We start from the raw sequence: 23,051 nt of genomic DNA, 5'->3' as shown, positions 1-23,051 counted from the left end.
TTATGGTAAAACAAACGTCCCTGCAAGGGTGCTCCTACCGTCGGGCCTTCCAGGAAACACTACTCTGTCCTTTGGAGGTCGTCCTGCTGCTTTCCAGGAATGCACAGGAGGCTGGCAGCTTCCAGGCCTTGTTCCCAGGGTGCCAGGAAAGTCAGCCTTTGTTGGTCTATGTGTCGAAAGGTCCAAGCCATGTCCACTCAGTGGAGTCTCCAGGATTCAGGGCACTTGGTGATGGCAGCAAGGTGTCCTTCTGTTGCCCAAACCTTGGCTTCAGTGATTCTTCCTTGGTTTATACTTGCAGTTGCATAGGGCAAACAGCCATATATGTTAACATGTCCTCCGGGCTTAGGGCTTCCACACTGGGTGTCTGTGTTGAACCCGAATCCTAGCAATTGGCCAATTACATCATGAAGAGGTTGAAGTTCCATGAGGACTCTGGACCTAGGAACCCCATCCTCCCCACACTCCCCGGCACCAGTATTCTCGCCTTACAATCTATACGCTTTCAATCTTCCGCAATGTTCCCTGGGCGAGAAACATGGAGCAATATAACAAGATTCCACAATAGCAAGAAAAGGTGACATAATCTTGGAGACAATCAAAATTTAAATAGAGTCAGATTTTGAAACAGGGAACAAAAATTATAATAATCCTCAATCCAGAGGTGGTTCCTAATAACAAACGCTACAATACTCCTGAAGACATACGAAGTTCTCCATGCACAAAGAAATGTGGGGATTTAAGACATATGTTTTAGTGCCATCAACGTAGACAACTATTGTCCATCATATAAGATTTATGCAAGAGAGTGGTCCTGTGATAGGACTGTTGCAGGCAGGCAGTCCCTTCAAAGTCCACTAAACCATACTTTTACTTGCTACCTTGTGGGGGTTACTGCAGGGGCTCTATACATTGCTACTGGAGGTGCATGTACTGGCCATAATGATAAAAGAAAAGTCCCCAGTAAGGTGCTCCTATCTTGTCGCCGTTCAGGTTACACTACTGTGCATTTTGGCGGACACGCAGCGGCTACTCAACGAATACACAGGAAGACGGCTTCCAGGCCTTGTCCCCACGGCACGAGGAGAGCCACCCATCGTTGGTCCATGTTTCTGAAGGTCCTAGGCAATGTCCATTCAATGGAGTCTCCAGGGTTCAGTGCAGTTGGTGATGGCAGCAAGATGTTACTCTGGTGGCCAAACCTCGGCTTCAGTGTTTCTTCCTCGGTTTCTACTTGCGGCTGTAAAGGGGTTGCAGCCGTATGTGTTAACATGTTCACCGGGCTCAGGGCTACTTTTCGGGGTCGCTTTGTTGAAGCTGTAGCCTGGTAGCAGGGCACTTACATCAAACTGTGGTTGAAGTTCGTTGAAGATCCTGGTCATAGGAACCCCACCTTCCCCGCTTCACCCTCGCCAGTATTCCCGCCTTCCAATCTACGTGCTTCCAATCTTCCGCAATGGTCCCTGTGCGAGAAAACTGGAGCACTGTAACAAAATTCCACAATAGCAAGAGAAGACAAAAACAATTTAGAGACATTGAAAACTAAGATACAGCAAGATCTTGACAAAGTAACAAAAATTATAATAATCCTCCAAAAGGAGGATGTTCCTAAGAACAAAAATGTAATAATCCTCAAGCCCGGGGAAATTCCCAATGCACAATGATATTGGGCCAATAGGACACATGGTTTCATGCCATCGACATACGCAAATCCTGTCCATCAGGTAGGATACATGCAAGAGAGTGGTCCTCTGATCGGACTGTAGCAGGCATGCGGTTCCTTCCAGGTCCACTGTACCATACTTTTACTTCTTTCCCACTTGGGGTGACTGAAGTGTATATATGTGTCTCCCAGAGGTGCATTCTCTGGCCATTATTTTAAAACAAACGTCCCGGGGGCGGAAGATGGCGGCGTGAGTAGAGCAGCAGAAATCTCCTCCCAAAACAATATATATCTATGAAAATATAACAAAGACAACCCTTCCTAGAATAAAGACCAGAGGACACAGGACAATATCCAGACCACATCCACACCTGAGATAACCCAGTGCCTCGCGAAGGGGGTAAGATACAAGCCCCGGCCCCGTGGGAGCCGAGCGCCCCTCCCCCCAGCTCCCGGCGGGAGAAGAGCAGGCAGAGCGGGAGGGAGACGGAGCCCAGGGCTGCCGAACACCCAGCCCCAGCCATCCGGGCCAGAGTGCAGGGCCCTCGATACTGGGAAAACAGGTCAGCAAGAACAGTGAGCAGGCACTGGAGGCTGGGCGACAGAGGACATAAGAAAAGCGCGCGACCATTTTTTTTTTTTTTTTTTTTGCTTTTTTTTTTTTGCTTTTTTGCTGCTTTGTTTTGGCGAGCGCTTTTTGGAAGTCTTAAAGGGACAGGGACCCCAATATTAGGGAAACAGGGCAGAAAGACCGGTGAGCAGAGGCCTGAGGCTGGCACCGGAGAATAAAGAAAAACGAACGACCACCTTTTTTTTTTTTAATTAAAAAAATTTTTTTTTTTTTAAATTAAAAAAATTTTTTTTTTTCTTGTTTTTTTTTGTGGTCGTTGTTTTGTTTTGGCGGGTGCTTTTTGGAAGTCTTAAAGGGGCAGGGCGGGTCACTTAATCCAGAGGTAGGGAAGCCGGGATCTCTGGGCACCCTAACCCCTGGGCTGCAGGGAGCAGGGAGGCCCCTTACGGAGATAAATAGCCTCCCAGCAGCTCCTGCTCCAACGCGACTCCACCATTTTGGAGCAGCTGCCTGAGCCAGGCCACGCCCACAGCAACAGCGGAGATTAACTCCATAGCAGCCGGGCAGGAAGCAGAAACCCTGTCTGCGCGCAGCTGCGCAGCACAAGCCACTAGAGGCCGCTGTTCTCCCAGGAGAGGAGGGCCACAAACCAACAAGAAAGGAAGTCCTTCCAGCCGTCACTCGTCCCAGTTCTGCAGACTATTCCTATCACCATGAAAAGGCAAAGCTACAGGCAGACAAAGATCACAGAGACAACACCAGAGAAGGAGACAGACCTAACCAGTCTTCCTGACAAAGAATTCAAAATAAGAATCATAAACATGCTGACAGAGATGCAGAGAAATACGCAAGAGAAATGGGATGAAGTCCGGAAAGAGATCACAGATGCCAGAAAGGAGATCGCAGAAATGAAACAAACTCTGGAAGGGTTTATAAGCAGAATGGATAGAATGCAAGAGGCCATTGATGGAATTGAAATCAGAGAACAGGAACGCATAGAAGCTGACATAGAGAGAGACAAAAGGATCTCCAGGAATGAAACAATATTAAGAGAACTGTGTGACCAATCTAAAAGGAGCAATATCCGTATTATAGGGGTCCCAGAAGAAGAAGAGAGAGGCAAAGAGATGGAAAGTATCTTAGAAGAAATAATTGCTGAAAACTTCCCCACACTGGGGGAGGAAGTAATCAAACAGACCACGGAAATACACAGAACCCCCAACAGAAAGGATCCAAGAAGGGCAACACCAAGACACATAATAATTAAAATGGCAAAGATCAAGGACAAGGAAAGAGTGTTAAAGGCAGCTAGAGAGAAAAAGGTCACCTATAAAGGGAAACCCATCAGGCTAACGTCAGATTTCTCAACAGAAACCCTACAGGCCAGAAGAGAATGGCATGATATATTTAATACAATGAAACAGAAGGGCCTTGAACCAAGGATACTGTATCCAGCACGACTATCATTCAAATATGACGGTGGGATTAAACAATTCCCAGACAAACAAAAGCTGAGGGAATTTGCTTTCCACAAACCACCTCTACAGAACATCTTACAGGGACTGCTCTAGATGGGAGCACTCCTAGAAAGAGCACAGCACAAAACACCCAACATATGAAGAATCGAGGAGGAGGAACAAGAAGGGAAAGAAGAAAAGAATCACCAGACAGTGTATATAACAGCTCAATAAGCGAGCTAAGTTAGGCAGTAAGATACTAAAGAGGCTAACCTTGAACCTTTGGTAACCACGAATTTAAAGCCTGCAATGGCAATAAGTACATATCTTTCAATAGTCACCCTAAATGTTAATGGGTTGAATGCACCAATCAAAAGACACAGAGTAACAGAATGGATAAAAAAGCAAGACCCATCTATATGCTGCTTACAAGAAACTCACCTCAAACCCAAAGACATGTACAGACTAAAAGTCAAGGGATGGAAAAACATATTTCAAGCAAACAACAGTGAGAAGAAAGCAGGGGTTGCAGTACTAATATCAGACAAAATAGACTTCAAAACAAAGAAAGTAACAAGAGATAAAGAAGGACACTACATAATGATAAAGGGCTCAGTCAAACAAGAGGATATAACCATTCTAAATATATATGCACCCAACACAGGAGCATCAGCATATGTGAAACAAATACTAACAGAACTAAAGGGGGATATAGACTGCAATGCATTCATTCTAGGAGACTTCAACACACCACTCACCCCAAAGGATAGATCCACTGGGCAGAAAATAAGTAAGGACACGGAAGCACTGAACAACACAGTAGAGCAGATGAACCTAATAGACATCTATAGAACTCTACATCCAAAAGCAGCGGGATATACGTTCTTCTCAAGTGCACATGGAACATTCTCCAGAATAGACCACATACTAGGCCACAAAAAGAGCCTCAGAAAATTCCAAAAGATTGAAATCCTACCAACCAACTTTTCAGACCACAAAGGCATAAAACTAGAAATAAACTGTACAAAGAAAGCAAAGAGGCTCACGAACACATGGAGGCTTAACAACACGCTCCTAAATAATCAATGGATCAATGACCAAATCAAAATGGAGATCCAGCAATATATGGAAACAAATGACAACAACAACACTAAGCCCCAACTTCTGTGGGACACAGCAAAAGCAGTCTTAAGAGGAAAGTATATAGCAATCCAAGCATATTTAAAAAAGGAAGAGCAATCCCAAATGAATGGTCTAATGTCACAATTATCGAAATTGGAAAAAGAAGAACAGATGAGGCCTAAGGTCAGCAGAAGGAGGGACATAATAAAGATCAGAGAAGAAATAAATAAAATTGAGAAGAATAAAACAATAGCAAAAATCAATGAAACCAAGAGCTGGTTCTTCGAGAAAATAAACAAAATAGATAAGCCTCTAGCCAGACTTATTAAGAAGAAAAGAGAGTCAACACAAATCAACAGTATCAGAAACGAGAAAGGAAAAATCACGACGGACCCCACGGAAATGCAAAGAATTATTGGAGAATACTATGAAAACCTATATGCTAACAAGCTGGGAAACCTAGGAGAAATGGACAACTTCCTAGAAAAATATAACCTTCCAAGATTGACCCAGGAAGAAACAGAAAATCTAAACAGACCAATTACCAGCAACGAAATCGAAGAGGTAATCAAAAAACTACCAAAGAACAAAACCCCCGGGCCAGATGGATTTACCTCGGAATTTTATCAGACATACAGGGAAGACATAATACCCATTCTCCTTAAAGTTTTCCAAAAAATAGAGGAGGAGGGGATACTCCCAAACTCATTCTATGAAGCTAACATCACCCTAATACCAAAACCAGGCAAAGACCCCACCAAAAAAGAAAACTACAGACCAATATCCCTGATGAACGTAGATGCAAAAATACTCAACAAAATATTAGCAAACCGAATTCAAAAATACATCAAAAGGATCATACACCATGACCAAGTGGGATTCATTCCAGGGATGCAAGGATGGTACAACATTCGAAAGTCCATCAACATCATCCACCACATCAACAAAAAGAAAGACAAAAACCACATGATCATCTCCATAGATGCTGAAAAAGCATTTGACAAAGTTCAACATCCATTCATGTTAAAAACTCTCAGCAAAATGGGAATAGAGGGCAAGTACCTCAACATAATAAAGGCCATCTATGATAAACCCACAGCCAACATTATATTGAACAGCGAGAAGCTGAAAGCATTTCCTCTGAGATCGGGAACTAGACAGGGATGCCCACTCTCTCCACTGTTATTTAACATAGTACTGGAGGTCCTAGCCACGGCAATCAGACAAAATAAAGAAATACAAGGAATCCAGATTGGTAAAGAAGAAGTTAAACTGTCACTATTTGGAGATGACATGATACTGTACATAAAAAACCCTAAAGACTCCACCCCAAAATTACTAGAACTGATATCGGAATACAGCAAAGTTGCAGGATACAAAATCAACACACAGAAATCTGTGGCTTTCCTATATACTAACAATGAACCAACAGAAAGAGAAATCAGGAAAACAACTCCATTCACAATTGCATCAAAAAAAATAAAATACCTAGGAATAAACCTAACCAAAGAAGTGAAAGACTTATACTCTGAAAACTACAAGTCACTCTTAAGAGAAATTAAAGGGGACACTAACAGATGGAAACTCATCCCATGCTCGTGGCTAGGAAGAATTAATATCGTTAAAATGGCCATCCTGCCCAAAGCAATATACAGATTTGATGCAATCCCTATGAAACTACCAGCAACATTCTTCAATGAACTGGAACAAATAATTCAAAAATTCATATGGAAACACCAAAGACCCCGAATAGCCAAAGCAATCCTGAGAAAGAAGAATAAAGTAGGGGGGATCTCACTCCCCAACTTCAAGCTCTACTATAAAGCCATAGTAATCAAGACAATTTGGTACTGGCACAAGAGCAGAGCCACAGACCAATGGAACAGACTAGAGAATCCAGACATTAACCCAGACATATATGGTCAATTAATATTTGATAAAGGAGCCATGGACATACAATGGCCAAATGACAGTCTCTTCAACAGGTGGTGCTGGCAAAACTGGACAGCTACATGTAGGAGAATGAAACTGGACCATTGTCTAACCCCATATACAAAAGTAAACTCAAAATGGATCAAAGACCTGAATGTAAGCCATGAAACCATTAAACTCTTGGAAGAAAACATAGGCGAAAACCTCTTAGACATAAACATGAGTGACCTCTTCTTGAACATATCTCCCCGGGCAAGGAAAACAACAGCAAAAATGAGTAAGTGGGACTATATTAAGCTGAAAAGCTTCTGTACAGCAAAAGACACCATCAATAGAACAAGAAGGATACCTACAGTATGGGAGAATATATTTGAAAATGACACATCCGATAAAGGCTTGACGTCCAGAATATATAAGGAGCTCTCACGCCTCAACAAACAAAAAACAAATAACCCAATTAAAAAATGGGCAGAGGAACTGAACAGACAGTTCTCCAAAAAAGAAATACAGATGGCCAACAGACACATGAAAAGATGCTCCACATCGCTAATTATCAGAGAAATGCAAATTAAAACTACAATGAGGTATCACCTCACACCAGTAAGGATGGCTGCCATCCAAAAGACAAACAACAACCAATGTTGGCGAGGCTGTGGAGAAAGGGGAACCCTCCTACACTGCTGGTGGGAATGTAAGTTAGTTCAACCATTGTGGAAAGCAGTATGGAGGTACATCAAAATGCTCAAAACAGACTTACCATTTGACCCAGGAATTCCACTCCTAGGAATTTACCCTAAGAACGCAGCAATCAAGTTTGAGAAAGACAGATGCACCCCTATGTTTATTGCAGCACTATTTACAATAGCCAAGAATTGGAAGCAACCTAAATGTCCATCAATAGATGAATGGATAAAGAAGATGTGGTACATATACACAATGGAATACTACTCAGCCATAAGAAAAGGGCAAATCCAATCATTTGCAGCAACATGGATGGAGCTGGAGGGTATTATGCTCAGTGAAACAAGCCAAGCGGAGAAAGAGAAATACCAAATGATTTCACTTATCTGTGGAATATAAGAACAAAGGAAAAACTGAAGGAACAAAACAGCAGCAGAATCACAGAACTCAAGAATGGACTAACAGGTACCAAAGGGAAAGGGACTGGGGAGGATGGGTGGGTAGGGAGGGATAAGGGGGGGAGAAGTAGGGGGGTATTAAGATTAACATGCATGGGGGGGTAGGAGAAAAGGGAGGGCTGTACAACACAGAGAAGGCAAGTAGTGATTCTACAACATTTTGCTATGCTGATGGACAGTGACTGTAAAGGGGTTTATAGGGGAGACCTGGTATAGGGGAGAGCCTAGTAAACATAATATTCGTCATGTAAGTGTAGATTAGTGATAGAAAAAAAAAAAAGGGCAGTTCCTGTGTGGTAACTTCCAACGTGTTCTACACAAGGGTATAAAGGGCATATAAAAGTGTAGGCAAAGGGTCTGTTTGTGTTTATACAGAGGATCAAAGCCTAATTGGGCTACCCCGAAAATGAACTAAGATACGATATGAAAAAGAACTTCCAACATCAGCACTCTCTGGAAGACTCATGCCAGAAGATGATCATCAAAAACCCCAACAAAGATCCACGCACTGCTACAGCTGTAGATGCACTCATCCCACCAGTTCCTGGACTTGCCATGGGAATGAGGAATGAGATATCTAAGCTGGCCTGTGCATACAGTAAAACAACAAAATTGGACTAGATCTATACTGTTGGAACTCAACCAAGAATTTGGAGAAGTGCAAATTGTAGCGCTCCAAAGTCTTACAACTACAAACTATTTATTGTTAAAAGAACATATGGCATGTGAACAGTCCCCAGGAATGGGTTGTTTTAATTTGTCTGATTTCTCTCAGACTGTTCAAGTTCATCTGGACAATATCCACCATATCATAGATAAGTTTTCACAAATGCCTAAGGTGCCTAACTGGTTTTCTTGGTTTCACTGCAGATGGCTGGTAATTACAGATATGCTTTGGTTATGTAACTATACTCCTATTATGTTAATGTGTGTGTGCAATTTAAGTAGTAGCTTAAAACCTATACATGCTGAAGTTACTCTACAAGAAGATATGTCAAAGAAATAATCAATCTTCCCATGTTTTCTTCCACTTGCTACTTCTATAGCTTTTCTTCTTCCTTCCTAATTACAACCCTTAAATAGAATTCGTGCCTCATATCAAATTTACCGAGTATCATAATTCTTCCAAGTGGTAAAGATACCTCAAGACAAATGCTGGGCATAGAAGCCACAGGGCATAAATATGCAAAGAAGTAAAAAGCTAACCATTTCAAACAATAAGGCTTCTCTCTCACTTACCAACTTCACATTTCCCTGTATGGCCCCGGAAGATGACTGGTTAGCCAGAGACGGGTAAGATTCCTCAAGGGAGGAACAACCTAAGACAGGCACAGTCGCAGGGGGGCCATCAGGTGAGAAATTGGGGATCAACAGAGGTGAGGCTTAGAACCTCACCCCCCGCGTTCTGAGAGAAATCTTCTGCATACGTGGACGTTTTATTGCCCTGGTCTAGCTTGGATTAACACATAGTCTACAGGCACACACCTGATCATCTACATGTGCTCTCTTACAACACTAAACTATGTTTTCTACCTTTATTTTGTATCTACCTACCACTTCAGCATTTTATTAAAAATAATAATAATAAAGAGAGAAATGTGGTATCCACATATAAATCAAGTATAAAAACCAAATGAGTATTCATATTTGAACTGACTGTTTAGAGTTCATAATGCATGAGCAAAACCGAAAGTTTCTGTGATGACTGCCCTTGTACTGTTCACTATGTAACTTATTCATTATGTAAGAATTTGTTCTACATGTAAAAACTTGTTTGTTATGCCTCAGAAGATTGGAGACTGACAAAAATTAGGCTTGGGGTGGAATAATGATTGTGCATTGAGCATTGACTCCCCTATACAGAATTTTATTGTCGTTAACAACCATTTGATCAATAAATATGAGAGATGCCCTCACAAAAAAAAAAAAAAAAAAAAAGGACAGACTTCCAATGGTAAAATAAATTAGTAACCGGGATGTAAGGTATAGCATAAGGAATATAGTCAAGATATTGTAACAGCCTGGTAGGGTGATAGCTGGAACCTAGAATTATGTATATAAATGTTCTACCACTGTGTTGTACACTTGAAACTCATGTAATGTAATACTGTGTGTCAACTACCCTTCAATAAAAAATAATTATTATAAAAAAAATAAAAAAAAATAAAAAAATAAAAAAAATAAAAAAAAAAAAAAAAAAACAAACGTCCCCGCGAAGGTGCTCCTAACATCTGGCCTTCCAGGAAACACTACTCTGTCCTTTGGAGGTCCTACTGCTGCTTTCCAGGAATGTCCCTCTGGAGGCTACCAGCTTCCAGGCCTGGTTCCCAGGGTGCCAGGAAAGCCAGCCATTATTGGTCTATGTGTCGAATGGTCCAAGGCCATATACACTCAACAGAGTCTCTAGGATTCCGTGCACTTGGTGATGGCAGCAAGGTGTCCTTCTGGTGACCAAACCTCGGCTTCAGTGATTCTTCCTTGCTTTATACTTGCAGTTGTATAGGGCAAGCAGCCATATAGGTTAACATGTCCTCTGGGCTCAAGGCTTCCACTCTGGGTGTCTGTGTTGAACCCGAAGCCTAGCAGCAGGCCAATTACATCATGAAGTGGTTGAAGTTCCGTGAGGACCCTGGCCCTAGGAACCCCATCCTCCCGACATTCCCCGGCACCAGTATTCTCGCCTTACAATCTACACGCTTTCAATCTTCCGCAATGGTCCCTGGGCGATAAACATGGAGCACTGTAACGAGATTCCACAAAAGCAAGAAAAGATGACAAAAACTTAGAGACAATAAAAATTTAAATACAGTAAGATTTTGAAACAGGGTACAAAAATTATAATAATCCTCAATCCAGAGGAGGTTCCTAATAACAAACGCTACAATACTTCTGAAGACATAGGAAGTTCTCCATGCACAAGGAAATGAGGGGCTTTAAGACACATGTTTTAGTGACATCAACGTAGACAAATATTGTCCATCATGTAAGATTTATGCAAAAGAGTGGTCCTGTGATAGGACTGCAGCAGGCACGTTGTCCCTTCAAAGTCCACTATACCATACTTTTACTTTTTTCCTTGTGGGGGTTACTGCTGGGTCTCTATGCAGTGTTACTGGAGGTGCATGCACTGGCCATAATGATAAAACAAAAGTCCCCGGTAAGGTGCTCCTACCTTGTCGCTGTTCAGGTTACACTACTGTGGACTTTGGCGGCCACCCAGCAGCTACACAATGAATACACAGGATGACGGCTTCCAGGCCTTGTTCCCACGGCACGAGGAGAGCCACCCATCGTTGGTCCATGTTTCCCAAGGTCCTTGGCAATGTCCATTCAATGGAGTCTCCAGGGTTCAGTGCAGTTGGTGATGGCAGCAAGATGTTACTCTGGTGGCCAAACCTCGGCTTCAGTGTTTCCTCCTTGGTTTCTACTTGCAGCTGTAAATGGGTTGCAGCCGTATGTACTAACATGTCCACCGGGCTCAGGGCTACCTTTCGGGGTCCCTCTGTTGAAGCTGTAGCCTGGTAGCAGGGCACTTACATCAAAATGTGGTTGAAGTTCGTTGAAGATCCTGGTCATAGGAACCCCACCTTCCCCGCTTCCCCCTCGCCAGTATTCCCGCCTTACAATCTACGCGCTTCCAATCTTCCGCAATGGTCCCTGTGTGAGAAAACTGGAGCACTGTAACAAAATTCCACAATAGCAAGAGAAGAAAAAAACAATTTAGAGACATTGAAAACTAAGATACAGCAAGATTTTGACAAAGTAACAAAAATTATAATAATCCTCCAAAAGGAGGATGTTCCTAAGAACAAAAATGTAATAATCCTCAAGCCCGGGGAAATTCCCAGTGCACAATGATATTGGGCCAATAGGACACATGGTTTCATGCCATCGACATAGGCAAATCCTGTCCATCAGGTAGGATACATGCAAGAGAGTGGTCCTCTGATCGGACTGTAGTAGGCATGCGGTCCCTTCCAGGTCCACTGTACCATACTTTTACTTCTTTCCCACTTGGGGTGACTGAAGTGTATATATGTGTCTCCTGGAGGTGCATTCTCTGGCCATTATTTTAAAACAAACGTCCCCGAGAAGTTTCTCCTCACATCTGGCCTTCCGGGAAACACTACTCTGTCCTTTGGAGGTCGTCCTGCTGCTTTCCAGGAATGCACAGGAGGCTGGCAGCTTCCAGGCCTTGTCCCCAGGGTGCCAGGAAAACCAGCCTTTTTTGGTCTATGTGTCGAAAGGTCCAAGCCATGTCCACTCAATGGAGTCTCCAGGATTCAGGGCACTTGGTGATGGCAGCAAGGTGTCCTTCTGTTGCCCAAACCTTGGCTTCAGGGATTCTTCCTTGGTTTATACTTGCAGTTGCATAGGGCAAACAGCCATATATGTTAACATGTCCTCCGGGCTCAGGGCTTCCACACTGGGTGTCTGTGTTGAACCCGAATCCTAGCAATTGGCCAATTACATCATGAAGAGGTTGAAGTTCCATGAGGACTCTGGACCTAGGAACCCCATCCTCCCCACACTCCCCGGCACCAGTATTCTCGCCTTACATTCTATACGCTTTCAATCTTCCGCAATGTTCCCTGGGCGAGAAACATGGAGCAATGTGAAAAGATTCAACAAAAGCAAGAAAAGGTGACATAAACTAGGAGACAATCAAAATTTAAATAGAGTCAGATTTTGAAACAGGGAACAAAAATTATAATAATCCTCAATCCAGAGGTGGTTCCTAATAACAAACGCTACAATACTCCTGAAGACATACGAAGTTCTCCATGCACAAAGAAATGTGGGGATTTAAGAAACATGTTTTAGTGCCATCAACGTAGACAAATATTGTCCATCATATAAGATTTATGCAAGAGAGTGGTCCTGTGATAGGACTGCAGCAGGCAGGCAGTCCCTTCAAAGTCCACTATACCATACTTTTACTTGCTACCTTGTGGGGGTTACTGCAGGGGCTCAATACATTGCTACTGGAGGTGCATGTACTGGCCATAATGATAAAAGAAAAGTCCCCAGTAAGGTGCTCCTGCCTTGTCTCCGTTCAGGTTACACTACTGTGGATTTTGGCGGCCACCCAGCGGCTACTAAACGAATACACAGGAAGACGGCTTCCAGGCCTTGTCCCCACGGCACGAGGAGAGCCAACCTTCGTTGGTCCATGTTTCCGAAGGTCCTAGGCAATGTCCATTCAATGGAGTCTCCAGGGTTCAGTGCAGTTGGTGATGGCAGCAAGATGTTACTCTGGTGTCCATACCTCGGCTTCAGTGTTTCTTCCTCGGTTTCTACTTGCGGCTGTAAAGGGGTTGCAGCCGTATGTGCTATTGTGTTCACCGGGCTCAGGGCTAACTTTCGGGGTCGCTCTGTTGAAGCTGTAGCCTGGTAGCAGGGCACTTACATCAAAATGTGGTTGAAGTTCGTTGAAAATCCTGGTCATAGGAACCCCACCTTCCCCGCTTTCCCCTCGCCAGTATTCCCGCCTTACAATCTACGTGCTTCCAATCTTCCGCAATGGTCCCTGTGCGAGAAAACTGGAGCACTGTAACAAAATTCCACAATAGCAAGAAAAGACAAAAACAATTTAGAGACATTGAAAATTAAGATACAGCAAGATTTTGACAAAGTAACAAAAATTATAATTATCCTCCAAAAGGAGGATGTTCCTAAGAACAAAAATGTCATAATCCTCAAGCCCGGTTAAATTCCCAATGCACAATGATATTGGGCCAATAGGACACATGGTTTCATGCCATCGACATAGGCAAATCCTGTATATCAGGTAGGATACATGCAAGAGAGTGGTCCTCTGATCGGACTGTAGCAGGCACGCGGTCCCTTCCAGGTCCACTGTACCATACTTTTACTTCTTTCCCACTTGGGGTGACTGAAGTGTATATATGTGTCTCCTGGAGGTGCATTCTCTGGCCATTATTTTAAAACAAACGTCCCCGCGAAGGTTCTCCTCACATCTGGCCTTCCGGGAAACACTACTCTGTCCTTTGGAGGTCGTCCTGCTGCTTTCCAGGAATGTCCCCCTGGAGGCTACCAGCTTCCAGGCCTGGTTCCCAGGGTGCCAGGAAAGCCAGCCATTATTGGTCTATGTGTCGAAAGGTCCAAGGCCATATACACTCAACGGAGTCTCCAGGATTCCGTGCACTTGGTGATGGCAGCAAGGTGTCCTTCTGGTGACCAAACCTCGGCTTCAGTGATTCTTCCTTGCTTTATACTTGCAGTTGTATAGGGCAAGCAGCCATATAGGTTAACATGTCCTCTGGGCTCAAGGCTTCCACTCTGGGTGTCTGTGTTGAAACCGAAGACTAGATACAGGCCAATTACATCATGAAGTGGTTGAAGTTCCGTGAGGACCCTGGCCCTAGGAACCACATCCTCCCGACATTCCCCGGCACCAGTATTCTCGCCTTACAATCTACACGCTTTCAATCTTCCGCAATGGTCCCTGGGCGAGAAGCATGGAGCACTGTAACGAGCTTCCACAATAGCAAGAAAAGACGACAAACACTTAGAGACAATAAAAATTTAAATACAGTAAGATTTTGAAACAGGGAACAAAAATTATAATAATCCTCAATCCAGAGGAGGTTCCTAATAACAAACGCTACAATACTTCTGAAGACATAGGAAGTTCTCCATGCACAAAGAAATGAGGGGCTTTAAGACACATGTTTTAGTGCCTTCAACGTAGACAAATATTGTCCATCATGTAAGATTTATGCAAGAGAGTGGTCCTGTGATAGGACTGCAGCAGGCAGGTGGTCCCACCCAAGTCCACTATACCATACTTTTACTTTTTTCCTTGTGGGGGTTACTGCAGGATCTCTATGCAGTGTTACAGGAGGTGCATGCACTGGCCATAATGATAAAACAAAAGTCCCCGGTAAGGTGCTCCTAACTTGTCGCCATTCAGGTTACACTACTGTGGACTTTGGCGTCCACCGAGCAGCTACTCAATGAATACACAGGAAGAGAGTTTCCAGGCCTTGTCCCCACGGCACGAGGAGAGCCAGCCGTCGTTGGTCCATGTTTCCGAAGGTCCTAGGCAATGTCCATTCAATGGAGTCTCCAGGGTTCAGTGCAGTTGGTGATGGCAGCAAGATATTACTCTGGTGGCCAAACCTCGGCTTCAGTGTTTCTTCCTCGGTTTCTACTTGCAGCTGTAAAGGGGTTGCAGCCGTATGTGCTAACATGTCCACTGGGCTCAGGGCGAACTTTCAGGTCCCATTGTTGAAGCTGTAGCCTGGTAGCAGGGCACTTACATCAAAATGTGGTTGAAGTTCGTTGAAGATCCTGGTCATAGGGAACCCACCTTCCCCGCTTTCCCCTCGACTGTATTCCCGCCTTACAATCTACGCGCTTCCAATCTTCCGCTATGGTCCCTGTGTGAGAAAACTGGAGCACTGTAACAAAATTCCACAATTGCAAGAGAAGACAAAAACAATTTAGAGACATTGAAAACTAAGATACAGCAAGATTTTGACAAAGTAACAAAAATTATAATAATCCTCCAAAAGGATGATGTTCCTAAGAACGAAAATGTAATAATCCTCAAGCCCGGGGAAATTCCCAATGCACAATGATATTGGGCCAATAGGACACATGGTTTCATGCCATCGACATAGGCAAATCCTGTCCATCAGGTAGGATACATGCAAGAGAGTGGTCCTCTGATCGGACTGTAGCAGGCACGCGGTCCCTTTCATGTCCACTGTACCAAACTTTACTTCTTTCCCACTTGGGGTGACTGAAGTGTATATATGTGTCTCCTGGAGCTGCATTCTCTGGCCATTATGGTAAAACAAACGTCCCTGCAAAGGTGCTCCTACCGTCGGGCCTTCCAGGAAACACTACTCTGTCCTTTGGAGGTCATACTGCTGCTTTCCAGGAATGCACAGGAGGCTGGCAGCTTCCAGGCCTTGTCCCCAGGTTGCCAGGAAAGCCAGCCTTTGTTGGTCTATGTGTCGAAAGGTCCAAGCCATGTCCACTCAATGGAGTCTCCAGGATTCAGGGCACTTGGTGATGGCAGCAAGGTGTCCTTCTGTTGCCCAAACCTTGGCTTCAGTGATTCTTCCTTGGTTTATACTTGCAGTTGCATAGGGCAAACAGCCATATGTGTTAACATGTCCTCCGGGCTCAGGGCTTCCACACTGGGTGTCTGTGTTGAACCCGAATCCTAGCAATTGGCCAATTACATCATGAAGAGGTTGAAGTTCCATGAGGACTCTGGACCTAGGAACCCCATCCTCCCCAAACTCCCCGGCACCAGTATTCTCGCCTTACAATCTATACGCTTTCAATCTTCCGCAATGTTCCCTGGGCGAGAAACATGGAGCAATGTGACAAGATTCCACAATAGCAAGAAAAGGTGACATAAACTAGGAGACAATCAAAATTTAAATAGAGTCAGATTTTGAAACAGGGAACAAAAATTATAATAATCCTCAATCCAGAGGTGGTTCCTAATAACAAACGCTACAATACTCCTGAAGACATACGAAGTTCTCCATGCACAAAGAAATGTGGGGATTTAAGACATATGTTTTAGTGCCATCAACGTAGGCAACTATTGTCCATCATGTAAGATTTATGCAAGAGAGTGGTCCTGTGATAGGACTGTAGCAGGCAGGCAGTCCCTTCAAAGTCCACTATACCATACTTTTACTTGCTACCTTGTGGGGGTTACTGCAGGGGCTCTATACATTGCTACTGGAGGTGCATGTACTGGCCATAATGATAAAAGAAAAGTCCCCAGTAAGGTGCTCCTACCTTGTCGCCGTTCAGGTTACACTACTGTGGATTTTGGCGGCCACCCAGCGGCTACTCAACGAATACACAGGAAGACGGCTTCCAGGCCTTGTCCCCACGGCACGAGGAGAGCCACCCATCGTTGGTCCATGTTTCCGAAGGTCCTAGGCAATGTCCATTCAATGGAGTCTCCAGGGTTCAGTGCAGTTGGTGATGGCAGCAAGATGTTACTCTGGTGGCCAAACCTCGGCTTCAGTGTTTCTTCCTCGGTTTCTACTTGCGGCTGTAAAGGGGTTGCAGCCGTATGTGCTAACACGTTCACCGGGCTCTGGGCTACCTTTCGGGGTCGCTCTGTTGAAGCTGTAGCCTGGTAGCAGGGCACTTACATCAAAATGTGGTTGAAGTTCGTTGAAGATCCTGGTCATAGGAAACCCATCTTCCCCGCTTTCCCCTCGCCTGTATTCCCGCCTTACAATCTACGTGCTTCCAATCTTCCGCAATGGTCCCTGTGTAAGAAAACTGGAGCACTGTAACAGAATTCCACAATAGCAAGAGAAGACAAAAACAATTTACAGACATTGAAAATTTAGATACAGCAAGATTTTGACAAAGTAACAAAAATTATAATAATCCTCCAAAAGGAGGATGTTCCTAAGAACAAAAATGTAATAATCCTCAAGCCCGGGGAAATTCCCAATGCACAATGATATTGGGCCAATAGGACACATGGTTTCATGCCATCGACATACGCAAATCCTGTCCATCAGGTAGGTTACATGCAAGAGAGTGGTCCTCTGATCAGACTGTAGCAAGCATGCGGTCCCTTCCAGGTCCACTGTAACATACTTTTACTTCTTTCCCACTTGGGGTGACTGAAGTGTATATATGTGTCTCCTGGAGGTGCATTCTCTGGCCATTACTTTAAAACAAACATCCCCGCGAAGGTGCTCCTAACATCTGGCCTTCCAGGAAACACTACTCTGTCCTTTGGAGGTCCTACTGCTGCTTTCCAGGAATGTCCCTCTGGAGGCTACCAGCTTCCAGGCCTGGTTCCCAGGGTGCCAGGAAAGCCAGCCATTATTGGTCTATGTGTCGAATGGTCCAAGGCCATATACACTCAACAGAGTCTCTAGGATTCCGTGCACTTGGTGATGGCAGCAAGGTGTCCTTCTGGTGACCAAACCTCGGCTTCAGTGATTCTTCCTTGCTTTATACTTGCAGTTGTATAGGGCAAGCAGCCATATAGGTTAACATGTCCTCTGGGCTCAAGGCTTCCACTCTGGGTGTCTGTGTTGAACCCGAAGCCTAGCAACAGGCCAATTACATCATGAAGTTGTTGAAGTTCCGTGAGGACCCTGGCTCTAGGAAACACATCCTCCCGACATTCCCCGGCACCAGTATTCTCGCCTTAAATTCTACACGCATTCAATCTTCGGCAATGGTCCCTGGGCGAGAAGCATGGAGCACTGTAACAAGAATCCACAATAGCAAGAAAAGATGACAAAAACTTAGAGACAATAAAAATTTTAATACAGTAAGATTTTGAAACAGGGTACAAAAATTATAATAATCCTCAATCCAGAGGAGGTTCCTAATAACAAACGCTACAATACTTCTGAAGACATAGGAAGTTCTCCATGCACAAAGAAATGAGGGGCTTTAAGACACATGTATTAGTGCCATCAACGTAGACAAATATTGTCCATCATGTAAGATTTATGCAAGAGAGTGGTCCTGTGATAGGACTGCAGCAGGCAGGTGGTCCCACCCAAGTCCACTATACCATACTTTTACTTTTTTCCTTGTGGGGGTTACTGCAGGGGCTCTATACATTGCTACTGGAGGTGTATGTACTGGCCGTAATGATAAAAGAAAAGTACCCAGTAAGGTGCTCCTACCTTGTCGCCGTTCAGGTTACACTACTGTGGATTTTGGCGGCCACCCAGCGGCTACTCAACGAATACACAGGAAGACGGCTTCCAGGCCTTGTCCCCACGGCACGGGGAGAGCCACCCATCGTTGGTCCATGTTTCCGAAGGACCTAGGCAATATCCTTTCAATGGAGTCTCCAGGGTACGGTGCAGTTGGTGATGGCTGCAAGATGTTACTCTGGTGGCCAAACCTCGGTTTCAGTGTTTCTTCCTCGGTTTCTACTTGCAGCTGTAAATGGGTTGCAGCCGTATGTGCTAACATGTCCACCGGGCTCAGGGCTAACTTTCGGGGTCCCTCCGTTGAAGCTGTAGCCTGGTAGCAGGGCACTTACATCAAAATGTGGTTGAAGTTCGTTGAAGATTCTGGTCATAGGAACCCCACCTTCCCCGCTTTCCCCTCGCCAGTATTCCCGCCTTACAATCTAAACGCTTCCAATCTTCCGCAATGGTCCCTGTGCGAGAAAACTGGAGCACTGTAACAAAATTCCACAATAGCAAGAGAAGACAAAAACAATTTAGAGACATTGAAAATTAAGATACAGCAAGATTTTGACAAAGTAACAAAAATTATAATTATCCTCCAAAAGGAGGATGTTCCTAAGAACAAAAATGTCATAATCCTCAAGCCCGGTTAAATTCCCAATGCACAATGATATTGGGCCAATAGGACACATGGTTTCATGCCATCGACATAGGCAAATCCTGTATATCAGGTAGGATACATGCAAGAGAGTGGTCCTCTGATCGGACTGTAGCAGGCACGCGGTCCCTTCCAGGTCCACTGTACCATACTTTTACTTCTTTCCCACTTGGGGTGACTGAAGTGTATATATGTGTCTCCTGGAGGTGCATTCTTTGGCCATTATTTTAAAACAAACGTCCCCGCGAAGGTTCTCCTCACATCTGGCCTTCCGGGAAACACTACTCTGTCCTTTGGAGGTCGTCCTGCTGCTTTCCAGGAATGTCCCTCTGGAGGCTACCAGCTTCCAGGCCTGGTTCCCAGGGTGCCAGGAAAGCCAGCCATTATTGGTCTATGTGTCGAAAGGTCCAAGGCCATATACACTCAACGGAGTCTCCAGGATTCCGTGCACTTGGTGATGGCAGCAAGGTGTCCTTCTGGTGACCAAACCTCGGCTTCAGTGATTCTTCCTTGCTTTATACTTGCAGTTGTATAGGGCAAGCAGCCATATAGGTTAACATGTCCTCTGGGCGCAAGGCTTCCACTCTGGGTGTCTGTGTTGAAACCGAAGACTAGATACAGGCCAATTACATCATGAAGTGGTTGAAGTTCCGTGAGGACCCTGGCCCTAGGAACCACATCCTCCCGACATTCCCCGGCACCAGTATTCTCGCCTTACAATCTACACGCTTTCAATCTTCCGCAATGGTCCCTGGGCGAGAAGCATGGAGCACTGTAACGAGCTTCCACAATAGCAAGAAAAGACGACAAACACTTAGAGACAATAAAAATTTAAATACAGTAAGATTTTGAAACAGGGTACAAAAATTATAATAATCCTCAATCCAGAGGAGGTTCCTAATAACAAACGCTACAATACTTCTGAAGACATAGGAAGTTCTCCATGCACAAAGAAATGAGGGGCTTTAAGACACATGTTTTAGTGCCTTCAACGTAGACAAATATTGTCCATCATGTAAGATTTATGCAAGAGAGTGGTCCTGTGATAGGACTGCAGCAGGCAGGTGGTCCCACCCAAGTCCACTATACCATACTTTTACTTTTTTCCTTGTGGGGGTTACTGCAGGATCTCTATGCAGTGTTACAGGAGGTGCATGCACTGGCCATAATGATAAAACAAAAGTCCCCGGTAAGGTGCTCCTAACTTGTCGCCATTCAGGTTACACTACTGTGGACTTTGGCGTCCACCGAGCAGCTACTCAATGAATACACAGGAAGAGAGTTTCCAGGCCTTGTCCCCACGGCACGAGGAGAGCCAGCCGTCGTTGGTCCATGTTTCTGAAGGTCCTAGGCAATGTCCATTCAATGGAGTCTCCAGGGTTCAGTGCAGTTGGTGATGGCAGCAAGATATTACTCTGGTGGCCAAACCTCGGCTTCAGTGTTTCTTCCTCGGTTTCTACTTGCAGCTGTAAAGGGGTTGCAGCCGTATGTGCTAACATGTCCACTGGGCTCAGGGCTAACTTTCAGGTCCCTTTGTTGAAGCTGTAGCCTGGTAGCAGGGCACATACATCAAAATGTGGTTGAAGTTCGTTGAAGATCCTGGTCATAGGAAACCCACCTTCCCCGCTTTCCCCTCGACTGTATTCCCGCCTTACAATCTACGCGCTTCCAATCTTCCGCTATGGTCCCTGTGTGAGAAAACTGGAGCACTGTTACAAAATTCCACAATTGCAAGAGAAGACAAAAACAATTTAGAGACATTGAAAACTAAGATACAGCAAGATTTTGACAAAGTAACAAAAATTATAATAATCCTCCAAAAGGAGGATGTTCCTAAGAACGAAAATGTAATAATCCTCAAGCCCGGGGAAATTCCCAATGCACAATGATATTGGGCCAATAGGACACATGGTTTCATGCCATCGACATAGGCAAATCCTGTCCATCAGGTAGGATACATGCAAGAGAGTGGTCCTCTGATCGGACTGTAGCAGGCACGCGGTCCCTTTCATGTCCACTGTACCAAACTTTACTTCTTTCCCACTTGGGGTGACTGAAGTGTATATATGTGTCTCCTGGAGCTGCATTCTCTGGCCATTATGGTAAAACAAACGTCCCTGCAAAGGTGCTCCTACCGTCGGGCCTTCCAGGAAACACTACTCTGTCCTTTGGAGGTCATACTGCTGCTTTCCAGGAATGCACAGGAGGCTGGCAGCTTCCAGGCCTTGTCCCCAGGTTGCCAGGAAAGCCAGCCTTTGTTGGTCTATGTGTCGAAAGGTCCAAGCCATGTCCACTCAATGGAGTCTCCAGGATTCAGGGCACTTGGTGATGGCAGCAAGGTGTCCTTCTGTTGCCCAAACCTTGGCTTCAGTGATTCTTCCTTGGTTTATACTTGCAGTTGCATAGGGCAAACAGCCATATGTGTTAACATGTCCTCCGGGCTCAGGGCTTCCACACTGGGTGTCTGTGTTGAACCCGAATCCTAGCAATTGGCCAATTACATCATGAAGAGGTTGAAGTTCCATGAGGACTCTGGACCTAGGAACCCCATCCTCCCCAAACTCCCCGGCACCAGTATTCTCGCCTTACAATCTATACGCTTTCAATCTTCCGCAATGTTCCCTGGGCGAGAAACATGGAGCAATGTGACAAGATTCCACAATAGCAAGAAAAGGTGACATAAACTAGGAGACAATCAAAATTTAAATAGAGTCAGATTTTGAAACAGGGAACAAAAATTATAATAATCCTCAATCCAGAGGTGGTTCCTAATAACAAACGCTACAATACTCCTGAAGACATACGAAGTTCTCCATGCACAAAGAAATGTGGGGATTTAAGACATATGTTTTAGTGCCATCAACGTAGGCAACTATTGTCCATCATGTAAGATTTATGCAAGAGAGTGGTCCTGTGATAGGACTGTAGCAGGCAGGCAGTCCCTTCAAAGTCCACTATACCATACTTTTACTTGCTACCTTGTGGGGGTTACTGCAGGGGCTCTATACATTGCTACTGGAGGTGCATGTACTGGCCATAATGATAAAAGAAAAGTCCCCAGTAAGGTGCTCCTACCTTGTCGCCGTTCAGGTTACACTACTGTGGATTTTGGCGGCCACCCAGCGGCTACTCAACGAATACACAGGAAGACGGCTTCCAGGCCTTGTCCCCACGGCACGAGGAGAGCCACCCATCGTTGGTCCATGTTTCCGAAGGTCCTAGGCAATGTCCATTCAATGGAGTCTCCAGGGTTCAGTGCAGTTGGTGATGGCAGCAAGATGTTACTCTGGTGGCCAAACCTCGGCTTCAGTGTTTCTTCCTCGGTTTCTACTTGCGGCTGTAAAGGGGTTGCAGCCGTATGTGCTAACACGTTCACCGGGCTCTGGGCTACCTTTCGGGGTCGCTCTGTTGAAGCTGTAGCCTGGTAGCAGGGCACTTACATCAAAATGTGGTTGAAGTTCGTTGAAGATCCTGGTCATAGGAAACCCATCTTCCCCGCTTTCCCCTCGCCTGTATTCCCGCCTTACAATCTACGCGCTTCCAATCTTCCGCAATGGTCCCTGTGTAAGAAAACTGGAGCACTGTAACAGAATTCCACAATAGCAAGAGAAGACAAAAACAATTTACAGACATTGAAAATTTAGATACAGCAAGATTTTGACAAAGTAACAAAAATTATAATAATCCTCCAAAAGGAGGATGTTCCTAAGAACAAAAATGTAATAATCCTCAAGCCCGGGGAAATTCCCAATGCACAATGATATTGGGCCAATAGGACACATGGTTTCATGCCATCGACATACGCAAATCCTGTCCATCAGGTA

The sequence above is a fragment of the Manis pentadactyla genome, chromosome 9, assembly GCF_030020395.1.
Source record: "Manis pentadactyla isolate mManPen7 chromosome 9, mManPen7.hap1, whole genome shotgun sequence".
NCBI classification, from domain to species: Eukaryota; Metazoa; Chordata; class Mammalia; order Pholidota; family Manidae; genus Manis; species Manis pentadactyla.
The sequence above is the reverse complement of the archived record's forward strand: the minus strand, read 5'-3'. Positions refer to the sequence as shown.